Below are 18,591 nucleotides of genomic sequence, written 5' to 3'. Positions count from 1 at the left end.
GACCACATCGACCTATATCCCTTTCAGGTAATAAAACCAAAACACGAGAACACTGAAATCTCTTTGCCGTCACAAAGGTACGCCATTGCGGAGAAATTCCTCATGCCTTCTAATTACGATCTTGGCCGTGGATGTTACGTATATGGAAGTATGATGGATAAGAGAAAATTTTGCTGTATTCCATTTCATGAGCGCATTTCGGAAAATATATAATTCTTCTGAAGTACATACATTTTCGCTGAAGAAATATCTGAAGGATGAATCATCCGAATTGCAATTAGAATTTTTGCCTCTAGAGAGGGTTAAATAACTTCCAGCCGAATATCAGGGAAATAGACCGTATTTCACTGAGGTGAAAGCTCAGATAGGGAAGAGAATCAGGTTCCTCGAGATGATCATCAGTTCTTGAATCTAATGATTTAGGCCTATCCTAGTCGTTTTTCCATAAGGGCTATTATTCCTCAATCCTCTTATAAACCCAGTGGCGTAGCCAAAGGGAGTTCCGGGGGGTCAAGACCTCCCCCGAAATATAAAAACAGAATTATTTTCCTTTATAAAAGAAAAAATATATTTGAAAGCCATGAATTTACAAAATATTCCTTTCACAAATGAAGGTTTTTCGATAATGAAAAGTGTTCAAATTAATTTAAAACCCTCTACATAGTACCCTGTTTTTAAAAAAAATTTCCCTCTGCTTTTGGACCTCCCCCTGAACGATATTTCTGGCTACGCCACTGATAAACCCGTTCCATCTCTTCCAAGTCACCGCTGACTTTATACCTGCTACTAGTATTATAGAAAAACATCTCGTTGTTGTGATATGCAACAAAATCTTCGCAAAAGAAAATTACTTCCGGCACAGGCTTTTTGCCTTATGCTTATGCGTGTAAAAATATTAATTGATAATTGCTATTAATATGATAAAAAAACTTCTCGTTGCTGTGATGCTCCACTTCTTCACGAAAGAAAATTACTTTCGGCACCAAATTATTGCGTTCTGAGTAGGCGTGCGAAAATTAATGAAAATAATGGGTTTTGTGAAGACATTTTGTCTCCTCTAGCAAAGTGCCGTCAGTACGCCTCTGGGAAAATTCGGGAAGTGTATAAGGGTACAGGGAAAAGGTCTCTTTCTCTCTCTTTGCGGTCCACGGGCTATAGGCTCTCAACATATATATCTCACTTCCCACACAAAAAAGCCTCAACAAATTCGGACTCCTCCATTATTTTCAGAGACAGAGGCGAAGCGAGCGGAGGAAAAAACACATTAATTTCCTCGACTAATGTCATTCTCCCAAGAGCCATATCTCGGCGAGTACCAACCTCCGCCTTTCCTCTCCTTCTCCGCGGAAATCGAATTTGCCGTCATAAAAATGAAGGGAAAAAAAGGAGGCTAAATCAGTGTGGCACGTAAAAGAATGGAAGCAAAAGTGACATTCACTACGGAGATGAGACGAAAAGTAGGGAGGCTAAGAGGGACAAAATAATACCCATATTTATGACTCAGTATTCCAGCGCATAAAGTTACAAAGGTACAAAATCGTGAATGCTTTAAATGGATGATTACAGAGATTCATCCAGCCGACGAAATGTTTGTCGAAGGAGGTAACTAGAGGAAACTCTCTGGACTATTTTCTTCATTAGATAACCAAAATTTCTCTAGGAACAATAAATTAGGCTCCACTAAAAATGAGGGGGAAAATTTGGAGCTAAATCAGTGGAGCACGTGACTGAATGGAATCAAAAGTGACATTCACAACAGAAATGTGACAGAAAGTAGGAAGGCAAGAGGGGATAAAACAATATCCATCTTTATGTCTCCGTATTTCGGCGCACCGAGTTTCTGAGGTGCAACAACGTATATAGGTTGGCAACAGTGGCGTAACCACTGGCGCCGACTCCATGAGACCTGAGGGGGCCCGAGCCCCCTCAAAGATTCGATATGGGTGTGAGGAAAAAATGTGTCAGGCTTTTCGATTTTGCCCGGATTGTCCAGATATCGAGATTCGAGTTATCAGGGTTCTAATTTTGATTATATGAGTCTTCTAAAATGCTTTAAAACTTAAAACTCACTACTTATAAAATTTCCTGGGGCGAGATCCCCGGTTTGGCCCCCCCAATATTTTTTTGTAAGTCGGAATCCCTGGGCGTAACTATGGGGGGGGGGGATGAGGGACTGTATCCTCTGCCAATGCCTCAGAGAAATCAAAAAATTGTTTAAAAATCCAGTATGGATTTGATGTATAACAACTGCATATGCTTAAAGTTAAATTTTAAGAGCCAAAATGATGTAAAATACATTTTCAGGCATGTCGTTTATCAAAATTTTCTTGAACTCCCGGTTCCTGGGGGAGTAGCCCCCACTAACCACCCTCACCACCCCAAACCCCCCTTCCCTACCAAAGCATATTAGTTATGCCTCTGGTTGGCAAGATGATTACAGAAAACACCAGCGTCCAGCCTATGACATATTTGTCGGAAGAGGTATATAGATAAAACACTCTGGACTATTTTCTTTATTGGACAACCTAAAATATCTAAAGGAACAGTAAATGAGGTTACGCTATTGGTAACCCACGCCGCGGCGCGCCGTCCTAATGATGTCATCGGGATTCTACATCCTTTTTCTTTCTCACCTATCCTTACCCTAGAAGCGTATGTGGACTCCTATCACGGCGGCGCACAGGGGTCCATAATACTGAAAAATGTGGCACGGTAACGTAAGTAGAGAAGAAGTGGTAAGCTAAGTAGAATAGGTGACTAGAGTACTGTAAGTATTAAAGTAAAATTTATTGGCTTTCAAATAGCAGATCACGAATTTCACCACATTTTTTTAAACAAATGAAACTTTTTGAGAACACCAAAAACTGAAATCGTTTTTGGGTATTATTTTCACCTGCAAAGTCGACCCAGTTTAGTAGATTTGTTCCATAAATTCTTGTTGTACCGACTAATGATCCTTGATGGATATCAAGCAAGATATTCTTGATCACCTGAAAAGGAGATATGAGCTATATACTCTCCTCAAACAACTCCTTGTTCCTAGTTCCTTTTAGTAATGATAAAATAGAGAAAAGGAAATGAAGATACTAATGACAAATGGATGGACCCCTAACCAGGAAGAATTTCGGTAAGGAAATATAGTGCCTCCCAGAGATTAAAAAGGGGGTTCATTTCGAAGAGCGGTATAGAAAAGAGGCCACGAGAAAAACCAATCTTCGGATTTAGGAACTGATGATCATCTCGAGGAACTTGATTTTCTTCCCTACCTGTGCTTTCGCCACGGTGAAATACGGTCTAATTCCCAGAGTGCGGCTGGAAGTTATTGCACCCTCCCTTGAGGCAAAAATTCTAATTGCAATTCGGGAGATTCATTCGCCGAGGCGAAAATGTATTTGCTTCCGGCAACTTGTATTTTCTCCAAAATGTGTATTATATGAAATGATCCACGGCAGAATTTTAACTTATCCCTATCCTTCGTACTTCCATATACCTACCTGTATCATCCGTCCATCCATAATAACTAAGATCATAATTTACACGTAGAGGTGAAAAATGTAAGTAGATAATTTCAATATTTTCACTTATTTTGAACGCTGAATGATGTAACTTCTTTCCCTTCTGAAAGAATATTACTTGGAATTGGAGAGACTGTGGATATTCGCAATTCTAAATAATTCAATACTTATTGTTAGTGTTTTAAGTTTGTGGCACATTGGTGACTAATTTTCAACTTAAAATACAAACTTTATTCTTATAAAGCGAAAATTGGTCGCAGATATAAAAAAAGTCTAGCTGAGAATAGAGCTCATTTATTTGATAGGAGTAGAGGCATATTACCTGAGAATATTTACATATTTCATAGGGAAATGGTGAGCGACACAAAAAGAGCTCTTCATTTTATTTGGCATCTGAAGTGAATATTACATGATAAATTTCCGTGATCATAATAATGAAGTTATTCATGCATCAAAATAATTTTCTAAGCGTAGCCCAATCTAGGCATAATTAAATCGATGGAGCAAATGAAGTATTGACGTCAAGTTTCACGGGTATACTATTTAAAATTCTTTCCAATATTACTAAAATTATTTCCAATATTCCGGAGCGTTCATAATAATTAATAACATCCATATTCAAAAACCCTAGAAATGTGCTACGAGAATACATTGATTTTAAAGTGTAATTAATGGAAATAGAGAAAACCATGAACAAGAGGAAAAAATCATGTTTTCTCTGCTTCATATTATTTAGAACTCGGCGTTTAAAGCAGACTAAAAGCAGTCTATCGATAAAAGTAGACTACAGAGCATTCTGCATCATTACCCTCACAGCCAAATATCTGGGCCAATTACTCTCGGATTACGCGCTTAAGCTCAAGAGAAGTGCATATTTATGCGATCCTTCAGTTAGGACGATGCAAGTTTTAAAAATATATGAATGGCAATAAAAAATCGTCAATCAAGCTACAGTTTTACTGTCCAAATAACACAATTTCTGAAAATGGAACGCAAAGGAAATTATTTTTGTGGACCATTCATGACTGAAAAATAACTCCGTTAAAAAACTGTCATAAAGCCTCAGAATTACCATTTTCAAATTATGAATACCTTCGACTTCCACCAAGCTTAATCGGAGACGAATTGTAGGATTTCACTGGGCATTTAAATATAAAGGAGAGAGAGTTATTTGCTTACTGCGCAGTTATTTGAACTTACCGTCCTTGCTTTGGCCTGGGAAATGTCAGAGACCAGCCGCAGAGATAGACGGTGCTGGCAAGCCTTTGGATATCAACAGCGTGGGGACATGTGGCCGCACGAATCTGTGGACGAAATGAAAGAAAAAAAAAAGAAAAACGTATATTAAATCAACCGGTAGCCAGAGAGTGGAACGAAATCTGGATACAATATCATCAAGGAACACTGTGCTGCTCCCTGGTGTGTGACCAGCGAGTTTCCGACCGCAATTTGAGATGAACAGAAATAAAAAGAAACTCCGAGGTATTCCGAGAGATATTAAACTGGGCAAAAATATTCACGAAGGTCGAGAGCACAAAATCTGTTGAAAAGGCGTGACACAATGGCTCCTAATGATCCTCCGACGAAAAACTAGGGCACGTAATCTTCCCACCGAGTCATTTATTTTTCCGAGCAAACAGAGAATTACGGAACCATCTAGTCGGTTGGTCGGGGAAGATAATTATGCTAATTAAAACTCACCTGTCACGGAAAGGTTAAATGCATGAATATTATTCGACATAAATTTTGAACGCTGACGCCTCGGTGGATAGACATGCTCAGCAGTGTATTTAAGGAAGTACCAACGCGACCAAGTGATTCAAGAGAAACAAAAAATAAGTTTCAATTATCCAAAAATATTGCTCAAACACTCATTTCATATTCCTTAGACATATAAACCCCTGTATTCGAAAAAAAATTACCGGTTCATTAAGCTAAGGGTTGAAAAAACAAATGCAAAGCTACCATAGCCATCACTTCTAATCTTTGGAAAGAATACAAACGTTGCACTTTGTTATAACTGCCAATTGGAAAAAAATATAAGCAACATCTATACTTGCTCGATACTTATAAAAAGAGTTTTTTCAGCCAAGCGGACTTCTGGAACTCATGGATTCTATTTCAACGGCTAGAAGCATGGAATGCTCATCAAATTCGTTGCCTAGAATGAAATATATAAGATTTTTCCATAAAAAATTCATAATTTAAGTAGTTTAAGACATCAAAAGTTCATAATTTAAAAAGAAATCACACCAAGAAAATATTTTCAATATATTACCGAATTAAGAATATTTTCTTGAAACTGAATCTAATTCTATTTTATTACATTGCTATTACTTTTTGGGCCATAAATATAATTCAGTCTGAAAGTAAGATTATTTTCATACCATTTTAAGCTCTTATATCGTTCAATCAGTGTTTCAACCCGATGTTATGTTTAGATAGGTGAGAGTTGAGCTCTCCCAAGTCTAACTTATTTCTTGGAAATAATACGTTTTATTACGAAATGCGCTGAAAAAATATAAGTAAAGCGTCATGGGCACAAGAAATAAGGCGGTCGAACATCTCCGTTCTCCCGTGCATGCACAATTTTCGCGTATTTCAGCACTAATGTCGGAATGAAAAATCGTGATCATGGCGAAGCTAATCGTGCATTAGCGGAATACTCCACCAAAAAAATTGAAAATTTAAGTCATATTCCATGTTAAATTACAAAGTTTCAAGTCCTTTTACCCAAAATGTTTGTCTATCGACAGTAGACTCGGAATAAGCTTCAAAGCATATTTTCCATATGAATAAATTAGTTCACCGAAAGAACTTCCTGACCTGCCTACATTTCTAATCACGACACGTGGAGGCCAGAGGTTTTAGACCCCAACGACGAGCATTAGCAGAATACTTCCCCGAAAAAATAGATCATTTAAGTTACATTCCATGAATAAATGACCAAGTTTTAATTCATCCAACCCAAAACTTTTGTCTATCGACAGTTGAAGATCTATACATTTTAAAGTACATTTTCCTGGTGAATAACTAAGTTCGTCGACAGAACTTCCTGACCCGCCTACAATTCTAACCGCGACACGTAAATCCTCCTAAACTCTTCAAATATTGCGGCTCCCTTTCTGCCATGCCCGTCAAAAACATCCGCTCCCATAATGGTGGAGAGTGAGCGCGACACCCGTGGTAAGCAAACACACTTCCCATGGCGTCGACACGGCTCCTCTCGCGCGACTTGCAGCGGGTAAACATTTCGGATGAGAGCAGGACGAGGAGGGAGCTGGGATCGACCAACGTTACACTCTCGAAGGGACGACAGAAGATGCGAAGCGTAATTGATGGCCTAGAGAGAAACCTACAACTCCTGCTACTACTAGGTACATACTCACTACTTACATTACATTGTATTACTCCCGTATTACTTTGTGGTTTTCCACACGGTTTTTACTCCTCCCTACCTTTTTTTAACAATACAGCGTCATTTTGTAGAGGTAGAAGCTTCTTTTTTTAACAACATTTTCATGAACTCGCTTTGTTTGTTTGTCATCTCGTCCGGGTCAAATCTTGCAACTCAATTTTAACCAAACTTGACGATTAGCTATCGAACTGAAATTTCGAGGATAACTCAGGACCCGATGGCAATGTAATATTCCGACACTTTTATCACGATTGCAACAGTATCTCGATTTTTATTCAGAATTTCAAATAAAATATGGAGATTAGTTCAACATATTGGCCACCAAAATCCGATGGCGGCGCTGCGATCAGCAAAAGGAAGGTGAATCACAGAAAATCATAGCAATTTTTTCTCATGAAAATTTTTATTGAAAAAATTGTCTCTAGAAAAACGTTCTTTTTCCGAGGCATGAAGTTCTCACGTACAAGGTAGGAGTGGCGGCTCCTTTTTCTAGGCCACCTCGCGCTTTAAGGATAATTATTTGGCTATATCCGAAGCCTTCGCCCGGGCTTTGAACCCGTGACCCTAGCCAAGCGTTCTATCAAGAAGGCTACAACGGTTCATAATGGGACAAACTAGGTTATTCGTTAGAAAAAGTAATAAATAAATCTCAGAGGGTATACCAACCCGCTGTCCCCGAGGCATATTCTGACTAAGCCACTGTAGCGGTACCCGTGCATAATTGGAGGCGAGTAGGCGGGCGGTAAGCGATCCCCTCAGGTTCGAAGGGACACGAGGATAAACCTTTCCAAGCCGTGAGTGACATGGACGGTCATCGTTCCGACAGAAGCCCTTCTTCCGTCACGCAAATGCCCCGCGCTCAAAGACACGCACGTCGAGTGCCTCTATAACGACCCCAAATCGCACGGATGCGCAACGGGCGCAAATCGTGAGCAATGCGGGCGGCAGTTATGCGTGACAGTGTACAAAGCGGCGCTGTCCCCTCGTAAACAACAACTGAACAGAAGAGGGTATTGAATGTCTAATGGGGTCTTGCAATGAGATACGAAATAATAATTAATTCATAGAAGTCGATAAATACAGGGTGTTCCAGTACCGTTTAAAACTTTCGTTATTATCTTGAAGTTCTCAGGGTATGTGGAGTAGACTTTTTTTTTAACCACTAAGCAGTTGCTTAGGGTCTACAACGTGTTTCAGGAGGAATTCGCAATACTTCAGGAGGTGCTAAGGGAGAAAATTTTAAGCAATGTTTGTCCGTAAACATGGGGTCGCAGCCAGTTGCGGATCCATGGGAAGGGGGGCTATGGGAGCCATACCCCCCCTTGGGCATCCAATTAAGACTAGATAGAATTGTAATTTTTCTCGGATCCCCACTTAGAGCCATACCCCCCACTTGTCCCTATGATGGATCCACCATTGGTCGCAGCTCCTTTGCCATTGAGCTACGGCAACGAAAACATTTTTTTGAATGTACTTTGCAGTCAACATGAAAACGGTTGTTCTTGGGCATCTAGCCTTTCCGACATTTATTTTTTTTGATATTCTGGATTTAAAGGGACATTAAATACCTAAAATTGGATGAAAATGCGCGATTACAATGGTCTGAAACAATCTTTTAGCTTGATTAAACGAATGTTTTCAGCGAGCATCAACAATACGATTGCGTAATCTCTTCCATTTTGAGAGTAAATAAATAGTTGCGACCCCAAGTTTATGGACAAAAAATACTCAAAACCGTCTTCTATACCACCTCCTGAAGTACTACAGATTCCTCTTTAAACATCCTGTAATTAATATGTCTCACTTTCTCACTAGTTTATTTACCCATTCACCATAATAATATTGAAGTAGGGGGTTTCGATTTTGCCCTCAGGAATTGGCCACGGAACAGCCACTTCGAGCGCTCTTCTAAATTTTAATTCTCTCAGCCAACACCAGACCACGAGATGATTCCAAGAGTACCTCCTCTAGCTTCCTGAGAAATCGCAGGTAGTAAAAAGGCCCGTCTCCACAGCGCAGAAAGAAGGAGCGCTTAATACCATCAGGCCTAGCGCCACCTGCGCCCCCTCCTCACCAATCAAAGAGAAAATTGGGTGGAAGGTTGCGAAAGGGCTCCGTCTCCTTCGCGCTGAGTTGGGAAACATAAAAAACGCATATAAAACAGTGAAAAAAGGATCCCTTTACGGTATTCAGCAGCCAATTCTTTCTATCCTGTCAGCATCCATGCAATAGCCATTTGGATATAATTCTAGAGCCTCAGTTAATAGTATGCAACACCATATTACGATCATTCAGGAAGCAGAGAGTTTTAATCAAGGTAGATTATTTCATTTGACCGTTTTGTGATTAGGTGCATTTGTAGAATTCCAATCAAGTATTTTTGGTGCCAATTAATAACGGTATAGTATTATCAACAGCATAATTCATCATCCGGCATTCATGGTGGTCGGACGTGTGTAGCTCTGTAGCCTAAAGCGTCTATACATGTGCCTTAAGTTGTCTGCATATTGTGATTAATACGTATCACGTAGCACTAATCAACAAACACTAACTATTTACGAACTCACAAAGTAATTTGAAATCTTCATGAAGTGCAACAAGTGTGAAGAAGATATTGTTGACGAGGAGTTCGTCAATTGTTACGGCTGCTCGTCAAGAATTCACTTCAACTGTGCCGGCATCAGAGAGTCGACATATAGGTCTATGTCCTCGAAGAAAAAAGAGGCTTGGAGATGTGTTACCTGTCGTTGTGCTGAGAATTCAAAGCAAAATGAGCAAAGCAGAAATCCACCAGCTGCATCCGTAGAGGCTCAGCCAGCTGAGGAACAACGAGAGAGCTGTTCCACTGATGCTGTTCTCACGAGGGAGGATGTACTACAAATTAAGAAGAGTCTTACCTTCCTCAGCCACGGCTATGATGAGTTTGTGAGTACCATAAATGCTTTTAAGAACACTGTGGGTGAGCTGAATAACACTATCAGTGACCTAAAAGAACAACTTAAACAGAAAGACACTCTTATTTGTGATCTCCAAAAGAAGGTTAACCGGTTGGAGCAAAAACAGCTAGAAAACCGCTTAGAAATTGTGGGTATTCCCTTGGGTGATAGTGATAGCAGTGAGCTCCTGACTGCTAAAGTTATCGATGTTGCCAAGGATGTTGGCGTTGTAATTGATAGCAGAACTATATCTGAGGTTTTCGTCCTTCCTAAGGCTAAAACAAAGCTACAAAAAATCGTTGTTGAGTTTAACAGCAAAGTTGTGAGGAAATCTCTTTTAATCAACAGAACCTCCTTGAACAGCCCTGAGAACAGGAAAAAGTACCCTAATGCAAAAATATACATCAATGAAAGTCTAACTCCTTATCTCAAAAACTTGATGTGGCAAGTTAGGACTAGGGCTAAAGAACTTGATTTCAAATTTGTCTGGTATAGAAATGGTGGAATACTTGTCAAAAAAAACGAAACCAGCCGAATAATTAAAGTGGAAAATGAAAATGACCTATGTAAATTGATATAATATATATTTCAATTGATTATATTCCCGTTTCTTATTACTGATTTTGTTATTGTCATTAAGTATTTAACACTATAAGACACATTAAGTGTTCTATCTGTTTGCTGTTGAAATTGAAAGATCTTTTGGCATCATGGATCCATTGTCATCAATAGCTAGTGATGTTGAATGCAAATCCTATGAGAGCACTGGTGGTTTCTTGAATAATGTAAATTTGTTTAAAGGTTGTATTTTTTGTTCGTTGAATGTGAGGTCATTGAAGAAAGGTTGGGATGAAGTAAAAGTATTGCTCAATATGCTGAATAATAGGGGTCAGGTATTGGCATGTTTGTTGACTGAGGTCAATATAAAATCATCAGAAATGGGTCCTTACAACCTACTAGGTTTCAACTCTTTCCATAAACTGAGGGAAGAACGAAAGGGTGGAGGTATGATTGTCTTTCTGAGGGAGGTCTTGCCTGCAACGGTAGTTGATTTCGAGTTGGACGAATGCGAGTCATTGATCTTGAAAATGGTTTATGATTCTAACACAGTGTTATTAGTATGTGTTTACAGACCACCACATTGTAAGAAGAAGGATTTCCTCATTAGTCTGGAATCCTTCCTCGAAAGTAGATCAGAAAACCAGATAATATTGATTGGTGACTTTAATTTGAATCTAAAATCGAAAAAAGATACTAATGTGGACGCATACAAAAATTTACTTGCATCCAATGGGCTCACTGCTTGTATCACAAAAAGCACTAGAATAGAAATAAAAAAACGTAAAGTGACAGCTTCATGCTTGGATCACATTAACGTTAAAGGTTTCCACTCAAAACTTGATGGTTTCATTATCAAAACAAAAATATCTGATCACTTTCCTGATGGTGTTTTCATACACACAGATAAGAGCTTACCTGAAGATAAGGTTATGGGACAATCTACTCATCTTTGCGATCGGAGGGTAACACAATTAATAAACAGAATAAACTGGTCGACACTACTTACACTCAATGATTCTGACAGCATTTATCAGCAACTGTGCGAAAAGTTAAATCATGTTTATTCATTATCTAAAATCAGGCAACGGGAAAATATCGGTAATAATACATTTAAACTTCCGTGGATGAATAATGCTATTTATTCAGAAATACAGATAAGAGACACACTATTCAAAAAATACAAATCCAATACAACAAACAAAGTGCACAGAAATAATTACAGAACCCAAAGAAATAAGGTAACTTCCTTGATAAGGCGATCTAAAATCTCTTATGTTCGCTCTAATCTCGAAAGGAACAAAGACGACATTAGGAAGACTTGGCTACTGATCAATAGCCTTAGGGGTGTCACCAGTAAGAAAAGCATTGATATGCAAATAAAATCAAATTTTAAGAATATTAATTTAAACTATGTCTGCGAATCCTTTGCATCTCAATTCACTAATGACATACAAAAAATACTGCCCCAATGCTCACAACACATTCTCAACCCTGGTGCTAAAAAAATAATTCCATCTACCTTTTTATTGTTGCCAGCAACTCCAGCTGATATCCAAAGTATATTACAGCAATCAAAAAATAAATGCCCAGGGCACGATAATATAAGAATGATCGATCTCAGTTGTAAACATGACATCATTGCTGCAACAACCCACTGGATAAACAAAAGCATAACTGAAGGTAAATTACATAACGATTTAAAGTTAGCGGTAATCAGACCGATATATAAACAAGGAAAGAAAAACGACACAAACAATTATCGTCCCATTTCTATTCTACCCTCCTTGGATAAAGTCATAGAAAGATATTTTGCGGTACAATTAATTAACTTCATAGAAAAATTCAACATTATCACTAAACATCAATATGGGTACCAAAGAAATAAAAGTGCACGATCGCTTCTGGAGTACTTCAGTGAAGATGTACGGAAAAGCCTAAATAAGAACTGGTCCGTTCTCGCTGTATATATCGACTTCACTAAAGCTTTCGATACTATCGATATCAACATCCTTTTAAAAAAACTGGAACGATGTGGAATACGAGGAATACCGCTTACATGGTTAGAAAGCTATCTCACCAATAGGAAATTACTTGTAAAATTATTTGAACATAAGAGCACGATTAAATCTGTCACCTCTGGTGTGCCACAAGGCTCTATATTAGGGCCAATACTCTTCTGTATATATGTAAACGACATACCAGAATATATTAATCATTCTAAAATATATATGTATGCTGATGATATAGCGCTAGTTTCAATCAGCAAATCTTTTGAAATGGCTAAGGAAAAAATGCAACAGGATTTCTATGCGATACAGTGCTGGTGCCATGACAATAAATTAGTAATAAATGATAAGAAAACGGTAACCATGCAATTCCGAAATGCCAAGGCAACGAGAAAACTAATAAAATTAAGATTTCATACGCATTTATGCCTTCATACTGGTAACCCTGGCCATAAAAAGAGTAACTGTCACTTATATTCCTGTTCATTTATTTCCCAAGTCAACTCCTTTAGATATTTAGGATTGACCGTAGACGAAAATTTTGACTTCAGTGAGCATATTAATCACTTGTGTAATAGACTTAGATGTATTTTGTACCAACTATATTGTGTGAAATATACCTTACCAATTAAATGTAAAAAAATGTTGTACTTAAGTCTCGGTGAAGCAGTACTCAGATATGGTTTAACGATCTGGGGCTCCACAAATAAAACCCTGTTGAGAAAGGTGGAAAAAATCCAAAACAATATGGTATTACAATTGGATCCAAGAGAAAGAAATGTCTTTAAAATTTACAAAAATCTAAACATGCTTCCAATACGCGATTTATTACACTACATATTAATAACGGACAACTATTTTAACAATAGCTACAAAACTGTAAGAAATGTAACACACGATATAGGACTCCGAAGTACTAGAATATATAATGTACCTAGTTTCATCAACGCTCACGGGAAAAGAACCTTGGAACACGTAGTTCCTAAATTGTTTAATACGCTACCACAAAATTTGCAATCAATAGAAAATATTTCTCTACTAAAAACGAGTCTGAGACATTGGTTACTAGAGAAATATAATGATACCGATATATGAGAATTATGTTTGCTTATGTGATAATACATTTATTTCTTTGTCTTGTAGGTATGTTAAAAATATGTTATGTTATGTACACATGTTAAAAATTTAATGACATTATACTACTAAAAATGTTAAACATTGTTTTGTTAAAAACTAATCTAAATTTATGGTTTAAACATGTTAAAGAAAGATACATATATTTTGTCTTTATTTTGTCACATATATAATTTCTTTCTTCCAATACGAGAAATATCTCAAATGCAAACACGTTATATATTAAAAAAAAAATTTAATACATATATTCCTATAATGTTAATGTGTATTTATGTATGTACTCTTGCTCCCTAATAATTTTATAATATGTTTTTGGCAATAGTGGAAACATTATTAGTGAGAATTCATGTTTGCTAATGTGATAATACATTTCTTTTCTTTTTTGCTTAAAGTTATAACCTTTTCTGCTACCATTTCTAATCTCTGCCATTAAATTTCTTATATTATAAAAAAGTCTATTGTTAAAACATTTTATTACATTATATTGCTAAAAATTTTAAACATTGTTTTGTTAAAAATTAACCTAAATTTATGGTTTATACATGTATAAAGAAAGATACATATACTTTGTCTTTATTTTGTCATATATATTTTTTCTTTCTTCCAATACAAGAAATAACTCCAATGCAATCACGTTATATATAAAAAAAAATATTTGATACATATATTCCTGTAATGTTAATGTGTATTTATGTATGTACTCTTGCTTCCTAATAATTTTATAATATGTTTTTGGTAATAGTGGAAACATTATGAGATACACAATTTTAAAAGACAATGTACGACCACGAATAAAAAAAAAACTAATAGGCACCTGCTGACAAGCCTTGAAAGGCTTAGCGGGACCTAGACTTTTTTTTTCACATTGTATTTTCTTGTAAATGACATTTCATCTTTGATTAATGTTATAAGTTTTTGTAAAATTTCTAATCTCTGCAATAAATATTATTAAAAAATAAAAAAAAAAAAAAAAATAATAATAATGATATTTTAATGGCGATTTCGGTGAGGGCGTGGCTGCATACAATTTTCTAGTTGAAATTTATGTTTTGGAAATATATAGCACAGGCACGTCCCTGGCAATGATATAAGTGAAATTTATTTTGCGTTTGACCCTTATTAGTTGTGAAACATTTAGAAATACATGTATTTAAATATTCCTACTTTTGATGTGTTGTATCAAAATCAGATTATGGCTTAAAAGGTGTGTATAGCTCAGCTTTAAAATCGTGGCGAGATGAATGAGGAAATAAATGAAGTCGGAAGGTGAGATCAGAAAATAAGCTTACAAATAGTAGATTGGTTTCGAAAGTATAATAACTGGAATTTAAGGGAAATTGAATTAAAGCAGATGGAAGATTGGTAAAAAAAAGATACACTGATAATATCCACCATTGTAAAGTCGATACGTTGAAGGATTGCTATAAAAATTAAAAATATTTCATTTGATGGTAACTTTTGAATCGAAATATATGTTAGGAATTTCATTAACGTGAACAAAAATGTATGCTCTTACTATTACCAGGAGCTTATTTTGAGGGCGCAGGGACAGGAGAATCCGTAATGCACCTTTAGAGAACGAATCTCTCTCACTTGGACAGCTATTTATCTGACACATAATTTGTTTAAAACGAACCTCACATATAGATATCTTCAGGATAAAGAGTGCTTACCATCATTAATATTTTCCTGAATATCAAATTTGATAATGTCTCCTCGATATTTTCTCGGGAGTAAAAGTATTTTGTTTGAGAAAAAGGCCGAAGTACATTTATCTTTAAGTAAAAGCGTGAGATCTACGTAACTAATCGCGTTGGGTCATACCGACCCAGACATTAAACCTGAAAAAAGTCACAAATCGTAATGGTCACAAGATTGGGTGTTGGTAATACGAAAATGAAACTACTTAAAGTACATCATATTGTTTTACCATAAGATTCAGTGGTATAAAGATAATTGTACAGATAATTTGCAAGTACAGCCTTCGTATATCAAAATTGAATCACAAATGCTCGTGACTAGGCGTAGAACGGTTCAATTTTTTAAGACGCTAACACTCGTATCGGGTCAAAATGCTAACTCATGATACATAATGTATACATCCGGACCACACTAATCGCAAGGAAAGGACGAGAAAAAAGTACTCTACGAGATTACACAGGACGCAAAGTTTTGCTACCGCTAAAAATTCTCAAAATATTCAACTGAATGCGATTAATGTATAATTAAAAAGAAACCTTTCGGGTCACATTGATCCGAAACGACTACTCGAGGGTTAAAAATGTCTCCTGTATATGCCTTGAGAGTTTCAAGATGATAACGCAAGTTATAAACGGGCAATTCGTTGCAAAAAAGACAAAATACGGCTAGTAGCAGTGGCGTAACTATGGGGGGATAAGGGGATAGATCCCCCCCAAAGCCTCAAAGAAATTTAAAAATTATTTAAAACTATTATCTAGTTTTGTCATGTAATAACTGTATCTGCTTAAAGTTAAATTTTTAGTGCCAAAATGATGTAAAATGTATTTCCAGGCATGTAATTTTTTTTATTTTCACGGGGATTGCCACCCCAGACCATCCTATCCCCCCCAGAACCTATCCCTAGTTACGCTGCTGGCCAGTAGAGAGGGAGTGATGCATCCTCTTAAGTGAAATGGATGGTGTTCACGATTCTCATAGGTATCCCTCATCCTCTTCCCTTCTCCAGGGTTCGTAATCAAAAAAGTATCAACCGAAAGCCATTTCGGGGAGGAGGAATTAGTGGAATCGATTACAACGACCACAGAGAGCAGAGCGAACGGGGAAATATAGGGATTCGATCGTAACTTCCACATCTCCCTCCCTTCCAATAAGAGGGCGAGCCGGTTGCGTGTAATGACGCCGAGTGCACGTTACGACACCGCTGACGCTCCGTTATATGCCCCGTGATCTGCACCACCACGCCATCCACGGCGACAGGACGGTTCGACCATTAGGGTTATTTCGGTTTGGGAGGACGTCTCGATATTTGTTTCGTGGGACACGTCCGCCCGAATGGTTTCAGTGCGGGGGAACGTTCAATGGGAAAATAGCGGCTGGTCGTCGCTCTCCCACAGGCTATCATCCGCGGGCCACGTGCGTAATCCCCGCGTCCAACGTTTTGCTTCGCGAGTGCTTGACGGTATTTCTTCCCTTTGTGGTCATCGCACGGGTCAACGTTTCATAAAGACCTGCGCGCCGCCGCAAACTGGTCCACGCCGAGACGCCGCGCCTGCCCAAAATAATAACGTGAGTCTTCTAAAATAACTTATTCAGGAATGCACTGGAGAGAGCGGGGCACATTTACAGAGATTTACAGTTTTCATTTGTGTACTTTCTCTAAAATAATTTTTTTCACAAAAAGGACACCACCATAAAATGTGATATCTTTAATACCACTTAGTTGTTTTTTTCCGAATAGTTCCACAAGTAAGCGACTGGTTGAAAAACGGAATGACAATGGTCTTCAAACATGTTTTAAATTTATAATCATACATGCGCACCACTTTTTTCGTTTTTGATATCTGAAATGCTCCTCTAAAACTTATTTTAACTTTCTCATCAATCACACTTGAAGTGTTCAATAATTTAAGGTGCTCTAAGCAGTCATTTTCTTCATTCTAATAAAACGTGTTTTTTTTGTAAAAATTCTATTTTTATAGTTTAATATTATTTGAAATCTGATCACAATCGAAAAAGCAATGAAACTGGCGAAAGACCCCATTCGAGTTTTATTTATTCAAAATTTCTATCATTTGTACTCCTTACACAATATCTCCATAGCATCTTATACCTAAACAATGATCATCATCTTCCGCATTGTACCCTAACAGAAAGCAAGACTATTTACAAATAATAACAGTCAAGGGTGCCTACTTACAAAAAATATTGGGGGGGGGGGGGGGCCAAACCGTGGACCTTTCCCCAGTATATTTTATAAGTAATGAATTTTAAGTTTTTAAGGGTTTTAGAAGAGTCATATGATCAACATTAGAACCCTGATCACTCGAATATCGATATCTGGACACTCCGGGGAAAATCGACAAGCCTTACAATTTTTTCCTCACATCTGTAACGAATTTTTGGGGGGGCTCGGGCCCCCTCAGGTTCCATGGAGTCGGCGCCACTGATAACAGTTAACGGAGAATAAGCAAAATATTCAATGACTAAATGAAAACACCTAAATTTCAACGACTATATTCGGAGATATTCGCGATTTTGCTATTATAACGTATTACCAATAGCTCGTATAACATATTATGTTTCGAGCGTATGGCTTCCCGTATTTCTTCCCTTTGCGATCAATGTTCCTATCAATTTTTTATACACCTGTGTTCCACCAATACGGACGAGCGATTCAAGCCGCGATACCATGTTATTACATTGTTACATGTTGTTACATTGTGTTTTATCGGAAACCTTTAAAACAATATTACCTCGACTACGCCGGGCCGAATTTCTTTCCACTGCAGTCATTATTTTACGATAGATCAGTGGGAAGTTACTCACAACTCCGCTCCGCTACCGATACTCACAACAGGTCCACAACGCGACAAGTAAGGTTGTAATAGCCATATCAAAACTAGTAAGATAAATAGACATGTGGAAAAGCATTAATTATGTTTACATTTCCCCTGGTCAAACTTTCATAATCTCTCATGATCAACCTTACACAATAATTAATATTTACTTGTTAAACTATGTTACCCAAGATAAGGTGAAACTGCATACTTATACATGCCATAAAAACAGCACTGTATTACCATCGGCTAAACTGCTACATAAGATTTTACTTCGATGCATATATTTCAAGAAAAACCACAGTCTCGGCTTATTAATATGAAAGAATAATTTATATTGGACCCACATCATTGAGTAAGCTATAAAATAAATTTTACCAGGATACACGTTTTTTGCACCTTTTTATAGCGCAAAATCTGACATAAAAATGATAATAGGTTATAAACATACTAAGAAATCATTAACAGAGAAAGCCGAAGAAT

The 18,591-nt window shown here is 37.3% G+C and overlaps 1 protein-coding gene across 1 annotated transcript in view; it reads right to left on the bottom strand.

Moving 5' to 3' along the window:
- LOC124154261 (protein PRRC2A) overlaps positions 1 to 18,591 on the bottom strand; it is a 309,532-nt gene that overhangs the window by 116,378 nt on the left and 174,563 nt on the right. Inside the window, exon 4 of the mRNA XM_046527869.1 lies at positions 4,716 to 4,819. The gene's annotated coding sequence lies outside the window, so the exon portion shown is untranslated. The remainder of the gene's footprint in view (positions 1 to 4,715; positions 4,820 to 18,591) is intronic.

The sequence above is a fragment of the Ischnura elegans genome, chromosome 2 (assembly GCF_921293095.1).
Source record: "Ischnura elegans chromosome 2, ioIscEleg1.1, whole genome shotgun sequence".
NCBI classification, from domain to species: domain Eukaryota; kingdom Metazoa; phylum Arthropoda; class Insecta; order Odonata; family Coenagrionidae; genus Ischnura; species Ischnura elegans.
This window is presented reverse-complemented; position numbering and strand designations above follow the sequence as displayed.